The following is a 12,346-nucleotide window of genomic DNA, read 5'->3' as shown; positions in this document are numbered from 1 at the left end:
AAATGGGAAACTTCCGGCTATGAATTTCTACCTTGCTCTTTGCCTTAACTATATTTCTCTAGAACCAAAGTGTTCCCCTCTAGTGATGTAGCCATGTGCTAGAGCCTTTCAAGTAGGAGTTTACTAAGATGGGGCTTATAAATCCTGCTTGGCTGCTCCTATTAGAACCTAATGCTATGGGCATTTTTTTGTCTCTTGTGAGTATGAAGAAAGTATAATATGACCTTGGGCCAGTCCCATTTTCCCAGGATTGTTTGGGGCAGGGGGAGCTTGAGGAAGTGCGGCTGCAAAAGGTAGGATAAAAATCACACTTAAATAATAAATGCAACTCCAGTGTGCATTGAAAGCTTGTGGACTCCTGCACAAAGACCTTTTGAGGACTATGTGTGTTCAGTGATGCTCTGGTTGCCCTGCAAAGTTGAGAATCTATATTCCCAATTTCTTCAGAGGCAAAATAGTAAGGGGGTTGCTTGCTTTGTGCAGGTAGTTCCTTGAACTCTGCATTAGTAGCAGCTAAAGAAATGTGCTTTGGGCTTTTAGCATGTTAAATTCTGCTAGTTGGCCTCAATGCAGCATGCCGTCTCTGCCCTTTGGATGGCCTGATAATTTTAGGTGTTTTCTTTGTAGTACATGGGTGCCCATGGCATCAGACAAAGCAACAAGGAAGGCTTTAGCATGCAGAAACAAAATGGTTCTTGTGACCATTTTGCATGTGGGGGAAGAGGAAGCAGGGAGGAAGTCTGCGCTGGTGCTGGTTTTTCTCCAGAAAGAAGGGGCTAATATCTTTAAAACTTGGAATTGAGAGGGCAAGGGAAGCTTACAGGTGCAAGAGGTGGATGCAATAAGGGAAGAGGGATTGAAAGGGACGAGGGAGGTGTAGGAAAGCCAGAGCATTGTGTCTTAAAGTCCCACCAGACCTGCTTCTTGGCCAGGCTTGCTGAGGTCCATGGGAGTTGTAGTTCAGCAACACCTGGAGGGTCAAAGGTGCCCTGATCTAAACCAGCTGCTGAATTAAACCAGCTCCAGGGTTTCGGGCAGGATGTTCCCAGCCCTTCCCTGGAGATGCCAGGAATTAAACGTGACCTGCGTGCAAAACCCAATGCCATTGGGGGGCAGCCCTCTACCGCCTCATGAGAAAAAGCCGCTACCAACCCATCAATAGTATGAATGAGAGCTGTGGGAGCAAATGACCCAACTCCTAGCTCTGATCCACACCTCGTGTTGGTGTACGGGCACAAAGAGAGCGCTGGCAGCGAGACTCAGCCATTTTGGAAACTTAGCAGAGACCCTCTTGAAATGGTAGGAAAGGTGTTGTTCTGTGGGCTGAGCACTAGGTGGCAGCAGTGCCCAAAGGAACTGGTTTGCTGGCAGTAGCTCTGGTAGGCAACCTAAGGTCCGGGTGCCGGATCCAGCCCAATCGCCGTCTCAATCTGGCCCGCAGACGGTCCAGGAATCAGCATGTAGAATGTGTCCTTTTATTTAAAATGCATCTCTGGGTTATTTGTGGGGCATAGGAATTGGTTCATTTTATTTTATTTTTTTCAACATTGGTTGCCCTCCATGGACCACAGACACTTCTCATATATTTCAAAGGCCAGCTTCTCTGCTACAGATGCTCTGTAGCGACAGGGAGTTTGAGGCACAGAAGGCTAGCTGGAGATGCAGAAGAGCAATCTGGATTGCCTGTCTTCTGCCTACTTGAGTTGCCAACATTGTGCTCTCTCGAGGCTCCTGTGCCTGTCTCAACCTAGACAGCTGTCACAAAGCAACAAAAAGCAGCAATTCTGGCTCCAGTGAGAAGAACAAAGTCTTGCACCTCACAAACCCCACAGTCCTGGGAAGCAAGAAATTCCCTGAGTTTGGCGGTCGTTGGATGGAGGTCGCTTGTAGGTGTAGAATTTCCTAATATTTGTGCTTCCTTAAATATATAGACACATGTGTCCGCTGCAATTCTATCCCTTTGACACAGAGATCTAGCTCGCCCACTTTCCCTCCTGATGATTTGCCATGGCTATTTATTATAGTTATTTATTTATTGTTATTTATTATTGTTATCCCTGATGTTGGGAAAGATGGAGGGCACAAGGAGAAGGGGACGACAGAGGATGAGATGGTTGGATGGTGTTCTTGAAGCTACCAGCATGAGTTTTATCAAACTGCGGGAGGCAGTGGAGAAGTGCCTGGCGTGCTCCGGTCCATGGGGTCACAAAGAGTCGGACACGGCTAAATGACTAAACAACAACAACATTTATTATTGTTAATTGTTTCTTGCATCCTGCCTTCCTCATACAGAGCACGGGGCAGCTAACAAACTCTTAAAAACACGCTGTTGAAAATCAGATCGGATCCTAAACATTTAAACAATCGAGATAGAGTTCTATAAATACTGGGAAGTGTCATGTTCTCTGACCTGAATCTATCACTTGGTCAAGGATGAACTGCTGGCCAGGCTTTGGTTCAAGGCAACTCACACCAGGAATCCGAGAGGAAACCCATAAGAAAAAGAAGCAATGACAGCTGGTCCATGAGGATGAATGGGACGCTGGCTGCCCCACTATAATAATAATATTATTTCCCCAGCCACTCTGGACGGCTTCCAACAAAGATTAAAATACATTAAAATGTCACACAATAAAAACTTCCCTGAACAGGGCTGCCTTCAGATGTCTTCTAAAAATCTGGTAATTGTTTTTCTCTTTGACATCTGGTGGGAGGGCGTTCCACAGGGCGGGCGCCACTACCAAGAAGGCCCTCTGCCTGGTTCCCTGTAACCTCACTTCTTGCAGTGAGGGAACCACCAGAAGGTATACTGGGCCGAGGCTGTTTAGGCTCAGCCTGCCCTCCGCCAGACACCACCTGCCAGTGTTCTTTTCTGCCCTGCCTGTGGTTGGTCTGTGGAGGGGAGATACAAGATTTGGCCCACCTGTTCAAAGCCATTCCCTGCACCTGCTCTGACGGGACAAAATGGTAGCATTTGAAGGCGGAAATTCTGCTTCAGAACTCAAGAAGCACTTTCTTTTATCTGTCCTGAAACATAAAATGTCTGCAGCTAAATAGTGAAAGATACTGTCATCTGGCTGCCCTGTCCTGCTGTGCCCAATGTATTTTTGTTATTACTTTATATCCTACAAGGAGCTTGTATCTTTCCACAAGGGCCGACATTGATGCCGAAAGCCAGCATCTCCTTATCTCTGTGAGTGCAGCTTTCTCCCGATTGAAGTGCAGAGTGTTTGCGGACTGGGACACTCGCAGGGAAACCCTTTTTACAAAGTTATTGTACTACTAACCTTACTGTATGCTTGTGAAACATGGACCATCTATAAACGCCATCTCCAACTCCTTGAAAGATTCCATCAACAGTGTCTCCGAAAAATTTTACACATCACTTGGGAAGGCAGGCAAACTAATACCAGTGTACTGGAAGAAGCAAAGATCGCCAGTGTTGAAGCAATGATTCTTCAACATCAACTTCGTTGGACTGGTCATGTTGTGTGGATGCCTGATGATCGTCTTCCAAAGCAGCTACTCTATTCCGAACTCAAAAATGGAAAGTGTAATGCTGGTGGTCAACAAAAGAGGTTTAAAGACTCTCTCAAGGCAAATCTAAAAAAATGTAGTATAAACACTGACAACTGGGAAACACTGGCCTGCGAGCGTTCCAATTGGAAAACAGCCTTTACCAAAGGAGTCATGGGTTTTGAAGACATTCGAACTCAGGACGCAAGGGAGAAATGTGCTAAGAGGAAGGCACGCTTGGCAAATCCACACCATGATCAACTCCCACCCGGAAACCTATGTCCCCACTGTGGAAGGACGTGTGGATCCAGAATTGGCCTCCACAGTCACTTACGGACTCATTGTTAAAACCGTGTTTATGGAAGACAATCGTACTCAGCTACAAGTGATGGCCAAAGAGATATCCTACAACAGCTCATGGTTCTTCCCCACCCACCTCCTCTCCATGCCATCTTCACAACAACCTGGCGAGGCAGGTTAAGCTGAAAGGCTGTGACTGGCCCAATATCACCCAGGGAGCTTCTGGGCTGAACAACTGCAAAATTATTCAAGGCAGAGCTCAAAATGCAGACACTGCTTGTGGGATTGCTTCAGGATTTTATATCTGTATTATTGTTGTCTGTATTTGCATTAGGGTAAAGTAACTGCCTTTTGGTTCCAGAGGGTACAGCTACTATTGGTTCATTTAAGCTGCTGTATTTGGATCCTCTGTCTTATTGGTTTCCTCCAAAAGGCAGGACTGTGATTGCCTGATATTGTTCCCTCCAAAATGTATCCTTTCTAGCTAGTTCCCTGTCCCTATAAATGTAGCTCTCCCCTCCTCAGTTCTCAGTCTTGTTTGCTGTAATAAAGAAGCGTTACTACAGAACTGTCTCCAGCATATTATGTCAAGAGAGCTGAAATCACAAACCCCACGTCACAACAACTGGCGACGAGGATGGGATCCGGAATGCTGAGGAGCGGTTAAACGCAGCCCTGCCTCAGAGTCCGGATTGTAGCTAAGAACAAGACTCACTGGCCGGCTGAGAAGACGACCCTGCCCACAGGACAATGGAGAGTCCAAGGGTATTGGAGCCCTTCCAGCCATCAGAGCCCCACACGTGGGAAGACTACGTCGAACGCTTTGAGTTCTTCGCAGTGGCTCAAGGGATCACCGATGCCAGCAAAAGAAGGGCCACATTCCTGAGCTACTGTGGGCCTGAGACCTTCAAGCTGGCCAAGGCATTGATTGCTCCAGCGAAGCTAAGTGAGACACCTCTCAAAGATATTCTTGCCTGCCTGACAAGCCATTTGGCGCCTACTGAGACCAAGATGGCCCGGCGGTTGGAGTTTCATAAGAGGCAGCAGCGTGCTGGGGAGTCTGTATCTGCATTCCTAGCTGAACTGCGGAAGCTCGCTCAGCACTGCGACTTCCAATGTCTGGAAGAGACTCTCCTGGATCGGTTTATCGGTGGTCTGAGCAGCAAGAAAGCCAGAAGACGCATCGTGGCTAAAGAAGAGGTTACCCTTGCTTCAGCCTTGAAGGAGGCCGCTGCCACGGAGAATTATGAAAGAGAGGAGCTTGATGCCAGTCGCAAGGCCCCTAAGATAGAAGTTGCGCATGCCATGGACGAGCTAGAGGCTACTCCGAGCCAAAGCCCAGTCCGTGGGGTCGAGTCAGTGCATCAGGCCTGCACAGTGCACAAAGATCACCGAGGCAGGTGCCCTGGTTGTGGCGGAAACCATGAGCGGAAGAGTTGTCGTTTCCGGGATGCTATGTGCCGGACGTGTGGGAAGACAGGTCACATCGCCAGGGTCTGTACATCGGCGGCGCTGGGAGCGACAGGAGCAACTAGACTGGAGCATCGCAGACCGTCCACGGCAAACCATGTTCTAAAGGACTGCCACTACGTAACGGAGATCAACGGGAGGGTCGTGCAGTTTCCAGCGCAAGGCAAGGCACACGTCAAGGTGAAGATTGAGGGTCAGCTGTGCGACATGGAGGTGGACTCCGGATCTGGATTCACTATCGTGTCGGACCAGACCGCGAGGACATTCTTCCCCAGGGGTAAGTTGCCCCCTCTGGAGCCCTTCCCGGCAACCTTGCAGTCATACTCAGCGGGCCGCATCCATGTCATGGGAATGTGTGCCGTGAGAGTACAGTTCCGGGACAAACAGGCGGTACTCAAACTGGTGATTGCGAAGGGCAGTCGCCCCAGTCTCCTGGGCACTGACTGTTTCCCCGCCCTGGGACTGAGTATATCAGGGCTTCATTCAATCCAAACCTGCCCTGAGATGAGCGAGGCATTATGCAAAGAATTTGCCGGTCTCTTTAATGGAAAACTGGGTTGTTATAAAGGGCCCCCAGTTGACTTCGAATTGGACCCTGGGGTAGCCCCAATCCGACTCAAACCAAGGCGAGTGCCATTTGCACTGCAACCCAAGATCGAAGCAGAGCTGGATAAATTGGTCAAGCAGGGAGTTCTCTCACCCGTGGACTCTGCTAAGTGGGAGACTCCAATTGTCACGCCCCTTAAAGCAAATGGGGAAGTCAGGATCTGTGCAGATTACAAATGTACTATCAATAAGGCACTCAGGGGAAACTCATACCCCATTCCAGTCGTATCACATCTGTTGGCTAAACTGGCTGGGGGCAAGGTGTTCGCCAAAATTGACCTGGCACAAGCTTACCAACAGCTGCCAGTAACCCCACAATCAGCGGAAGCGCAGACTATTGTCACACATAAAGGGGCGTTCAGAGTTAACAGATTACAATTTGGAGTTTGTGTGGCCCCAGGGATTTTTCAAGGGCTCATGGAACGCCTGTTAAGAGGTCTGCCGGGGGTCTTGCCATTTTTTGATGACGTTTTGATTGCTGGAAAAGACCCACAGGAACTGGTTGCGCGTGTCCGTGCAGTGTTGCTCAAGTTCAAGGAGGTGGGGTTGCAACTGAAAAAGGAAAAATGCAGTTTTGGGGTGCCAACCGTGGATTTCTTGGGGTTTAAAATTGATGCATCAGGCATCCACCCCACAGATGCTAAGATTAAGGCCATCATCGAGGCACCACGACCACAGAACAAGACGCAGTTGCAGTCATTCCTGGGACTTATTAACTTTTATCATTCGTTCTTACCCCACAAAGCTTCGGTAGCTGAACCATTACATCGACTGTTGCAGAAAAAGAATGTGTGGCGATGGGGGCAGGGGCAGCAGAAGGCTTTTGACTCCTTGCGAGGAATGCTGAGTAGCAGGAGCGTCCTTGCTCATTACGATGAGTCGAAGCCGCTGGTCCTGGCATGTGATGCCTCTCAATACGGCCTGGGGGCGGTGCTGAGTCATAGGGAACCGGATGGGTCGGAAAAGCCCATCTCTTTCTATTCCCGTACGTTGTCGCCCACGGAGCACAACTATGCTCAAATTGACAAAGAGGCGCTTGCAATTGTGGCAGGAATCAAAAAGTTCCATGATTATGTGTATGGTCGCCATTTCTCCATTGAAACGGACCACAAACCACTGTTAGGGTTGTTCAACCCGAACAAACAAACGCCACAAATTCTCTCCCCCAGAATGTTGCGTTGGTCTATATTCCTGAACGGGTTCCAGTACACCTTGACCCATGTGCCGGGGAAACGGTTGTGCCACGCTGATGCGCTGAGTCGATTGCCTCTTCCTGGCGGGAGCAATGTGGATCCTGCTCCAGCGGAGCACATAATGATGCTGGAAACACTTCCGGGGGCTCCTGTAACGGCTACTGATATAGCTGAGAAAACGAGGAAAGATGCTGTTCTCTCCCGTGTGCTCACTTGGGTGGGGAGGGGGTGGCCAGGTGGTCCGCATGAAGACAAATTCAGGCCTTATGCGACAAGGCAGCACGAGTTGTCCATGCATAAGGGTTGTCTCCTGTGGGGAGATAGGGTGATTATCCCAGCACCACTGAGAAACAGGGTTCTTGAGACGCTTCACATGGGACACCCGGGAATGGTCAGGATGAAGTCGCTAGCCCGATGTTATGTGTGGTGGCCTGGAATGGACCAGAACATAGAACAATGGGTACGAACATGCAAGGCATGCCAAGAGGTGCGGCCAGAAGTGGCCAGAGCACCAGTTCACTGGTGGGAGCAGTCCAGATCTCCCTGGAGCCGGCTGCACTTAGATTTTGCTGGGCCATTCCAGGGGAAGGTCTTTTTGGTTATTGTCGATGCATATTCCAAATGGTTAGAAGTGGCGATGGTCCCTAGCATGGCATCAGCTGCCGTAATCAAGGTGTTGAGGCAGCTGTTTGCAACCCACGGGTTACCTGAGACCATTGTATCAGATAATGGGGCAGCTTTTGTATCCCAAGAATTCAGGGCATTCTTGGCTGATAACTTCATAAGAGGGGTCACATCCGCGCCCTTTCACCCATCCTCCAATGGGCAGGCTGAGCGAATGTTATTTTGCAGCATGCGACTCCGTGTACTGCGACGGGCAAGTCGCCAGCTGAGCTGCTCTTGGGTAGAAGACTGGTAACGGTGCTGGATTATGTCCACCCAGATAAAATGCCAAACCGTAATTCAAGAGCAACCCCCCAGGCTGAGGCTGACACAACAAGGTATCTCGCCCCTGAAGATCTGGTCTGGGTGAGGAACTATTCACGAGGTCCGCGGTGGGTGGCTGGTGTGGTCACCCGGACTAGTGGACCAGTGTCCTACTATGTGACCTTGGAAAATGGGCAAGTTTGGAAGAGACATATAGATCAGCTGAGGCGCCGGGCGCTCAGCAGGGAGGGGTCAGATAATTCATCCCTGGCTAACGACGCAGAGCTGCAAGACCAGAGTGAAAATGGCCCAGAGGTGCAGTCACCAGGGATTTCAACAAATGAACCAGGGTCTGCTAGTCCTCAGGAGGACGAGGTACAGGTAGGGGACCCTGCGATGTCTGGGACTCCATCTGTTCCTGACGAAACCCCTATAGCACCCCCCCTACCACAGGTAACATCCAATCCAGAACCGGCAACACCTGTTGTCAGGAGATCAAGTAGAAGTTGTAGGACCCCACAGTACCTGAGAGATTACGTCTGCAGTGCTCACTAGGGGGGGAGGGGTGTTGTGTATTGAGTCAAAGGATTTTATATCTGTATTATTGTTGTCTGTATTTGCATTAGGGTAAAGTAACTGCCTTTTGGTTCCAGAGGGTACAGCTACTATTGGTTCATTTAAGCTGCTGTATTTGGATCCTCTGTCTTATTGGTTTCCTCCAAAAGGCAGGACTGTGATTGCCTGATATTGTTCCCTCCAAAATGTATCCTTTCTAGCTAGTTCCCTGTCCCTATAAATGTAGCTCTCCCCTCCTCAGTTCTCAGTCTTGTTTGCTGTAATAAAGAAGCGTTACTACAGAACTGTCTCCAGCATATTATGTCAAGAGAGCTGAAATCACAAACCCCACGTCACAACATACACAAGCCCTAGAGCTTTCAGATGGTTCAATATTTATTCCTGGATGGAGGTCAAATTCCAGTTGATTAACGTATTCTTGGCACGTATCTGGGAAAACTTTGACATCTACATCGCTGCTGGTGGCCACGCGGCTTTTTCATGTCCAGGAATCCAGCAAGCGATTCCTGCAGCACCTCGTTCACGGGTCAGCCTAGGACTGTTGGGTTACAGCCAGGTATGTCCAACTGGTAGATGACAAGGTGTTCCTGGTAGATCCTGGTCAATCTCTGGCCCTTCAGTAATCTCCTTACAAAAGAGCAAAAAACAAACAAACCCCAAACTTTGGCTTCCTAAAAAAAATTCCATAACTTTGGGTAGATCACTGCTAGTCTTTTTACGACAATGTGTAGATCACTGCCAGTTTTTTTATACTGTGAGTAGATCACAGTCTATTGGGAGTTTAATGTCCCTGGATTACACCAATCCAGCGTGCAGTCCGTGCATTCTGCTTCCCTATTCGGGGATGGAGTGATTGCCTCAGTTCAATTCATGTAGAACCACAGAACTGATTCCTCAGGGGACACCCTCCCAGCAGATGTCAAGGCAATAAACAACTATTTTACTTTTAAAAGACAACTGAAGGCGGCCCTGTTTAGGGAAGTTTTTAAATGTCTGGTGCTGTGTTGTTTTTAATATTCGGTTGGAAGCCGCCCAGAGTGGCTGGGGAAACCCAGCCAGATGGGTGGGGTATGAATAATAAATTATTATTATTATTATTATTATTATTATTATTATTATTATTATTATTATTGGGACGCGGGTGGTGCCGTGGGTTAAACCACAGAGCCTAGGGCTTGCCGATCAGAAGGTCGGCGGTTCGAATCCCTGTGATGGGGTGAGCTCCCATTGCGCGGTCCCTGCTCCTACCCACCTAGCAGTTCGAAAGCACGTCAGAGTGCAAGTAGATAAATAGGTACCGCTCCGGCGGGAAGGTAAACGATGTTTCCGTGCGCTGCTCTGGTTCGTCAGAAGCGGCTTAGTCATGCTGGCCACATGACCCGGAAGCTGTACGCCGGCTCCCTCAGCCAATAAAGCGAGATGAGCGCCGCAACCCCAGAATCGTCCGTGACTGGACCTAATGGTCAGGGGCGCCTTTACCTTTATTATGTTGTTGTTGTTGTTGTTGTTGTTGTTGTTGTTGTTGTTGTTGTTGTTGTTGTTGTTATAGTCCAACCCCCTGCAATGCAGGAATCTTGGCTAAAGCATTCCTGAGAGATGGCCATCCCACCTCAGCTTAAAAACCTCTAAGGAAAAACCCGAGGGACACCGTTCCACTGTCATACAGCTCTGTCAGAAAGCCCTTCCTAAGGTTCAGTGGGAATCTCCTTTCTCAAAATCCGAATCCATTGGTTCGGTTGGGTCCTCCCCTTTGGAGCAGCAGAAAACAAGCTTGCTCCCTGCCTCCATCTTCCACCTGAAGTTATTTGATCAGCATCATCAACAGGTCATGAGCCCAGAACAGGTGTAGTTAGTCAGTTACCTTACCTGCCTTGCCCTTTTTCAGTTGACCTTCTTCCCTGTTGGGTTTCTAGTCTTATCAGTTTCATGTAAGTGTCAAGCAAGACTGCTAAGAGGCTATAAAGCTGCCATTCATGACTCAGCTCAGTGATGGAGCATCTCTTTTGCATGCAGAAGAGACCCATTCTGAAGTCTTTGAGGGCTACGCCCAGTCAGGGCAGACAAGATCAGGGTGGTCCAGTCCTATTTTGGAGGCCCTCGGCAGCATTCAAGAAAAAACATCTTAAAAACCATTTAAAATCAAGGTTTGTGTCCTGCGTTTAACAAGCATACATCTGTTTGTGCCTTAGTTTAATCATTAAATCTCTTAAATGTGTATTTCACTATATACAAGGTGTGACTGGAAAGTTTGGTGAATGGCCACAGAAATCGGACAGCGAGAAATATTCAAACATACACACCTTACAGGCCTTCAAAGTAGGGCCCCTCTGATACAACGCACCGTTGACAACGTTCGTAGAACTGTCGGAAACTTCTGAAGTCCCTCTTTTCGTACTGCTTTCAGTTCCCTCGTCACAGCAGCTTGGACGTGTGAAATGTTGGAAAATCTGTGCCCTTTCAGTGAAGATTTCCGTTTCGGAAAAAGAAAAAAATCTGATTGGAACAGATCAGGTGAATATGGACGGTAGGACAATTCAGTAACCTCAGTAACGATTTATGCAATTATTCCGCCATCATTCAGACGGACAAACGCCGATCCACAAACTCAGACTCTGTCGACATTTGCCGCCGTTCTGCTCGTCGACGGTCTGCCAGACTGAGGGTCATCTTCAATGGTTTGCCGCCCTTCACGGAAACGTTTAAACCATTCACACACAGTCTTTCGAGTTACATTTTGTGGGTTTGCGACGCCAACTGTATGTTTGAATATTTCTCGCAGTCCTGTTTCTGTGACCATTCACCAAACTTTCTGGTCACACCTTGTATTTAATTAAATATACTGTGTATATTAAATGTCCTGTGAACACTTTATGACATGGAAATTTAATTCAGGGGGTGGTCTGTGGCTTCTGTGCCAAAGTCCTATTGCAGTTCACTTGATCTGAGTCCACTCTGCAATAGACGAATGGGCTGGCTGCATAGAAGGCAACATCTCATGTTCCTGACCTGTAGATGAAGTCGAAGGAGATGTTGCCACTTTGAACTGTCCCCCCGTCCCAGCTAAATAACTATGCCCTGTTGGCGGTATCTCCTCAAACTGCTGCCCAGTTGCCACTGACCGCCTGACAGGGCTTTCTCGGTGGTGGCTCCCCATTTGTGGGATGCCCTCTCTGGTGAGACACATTCTTTTCTTTCTCTACTGATTTTTGGGAGAAATTTCAATAGCTTCCTGTTCATACCAAGCACTTGACAGCTGCCCACCACAACCTTGAAATTAGCAACTGGGAAGGAAGGCGTGTTATTTTTTTAAAAAAATGTTTCAGATGGTTTCCATGCCCTTAAACAGGTTTTGTTTTATTTTCAGTTGCATTGCTTTAGCCTCTTGATGTTTGCTAGCCCAGGCTCCTTTGTATTTGATATACAAATTGAATACATCATTATACACCAGGTGAAAATGCTCCTCTTTAACCAGGCTATTGACATCCAATGCCCTTTGTGTTGTGGATCAAGGAATTATTGGGTTGTTCTTATTTTGATTATATATTTTGTGTTCTTTATGCTGTGGTTTTGTGTTGCGAATCACCCTGAGATCTACGTGCATAGGGCAGTATACAATATTAGTAAATAACATTAGAATTGCAAAGTTAGAAGTAACTCCAAAGTTCCTCTAGCCCAACTCCTTGCAATGCAGAAATCACAACTAAATAATCCCTGACAGGTGGCCACAAAATCTCTGCTTAAAACCTGCAAGAAGGGGA

General features: G+C 48.0%; 1 protein-coding gene across 1 annotated transcript in view; it reads right to left on the bottom strand.

Moving 5' to 3' along the window:
* Positions 1 to 12,346, bottom strand: part of B3GNT7 (UDP-GlcNAc:betaGal beta-1,3-N-acetylglucosaminyltransferase 7) — a 97,823-nt gene that overhangs the window by 61,045 nt on the left and 24,432 nt on the right. The window lies entirely within an intron of this gene.

Source organism: Podarcis filfolensis (assembly GCF_964270895.1).
Source record: "Podarcis filfolensis genome assembly, chromosome: 5".
Lineage (NCBI taxonomy): Eukaryota > Metazoa > Chordata > Lepidosauria > Squamata > Lacertidae > Podarcis > Podarcis filfolensis.
Note: the sequence above shows the minus strand (reverse complement) of the source record. Positions and strands in the feature narration are given on the sequence as shown.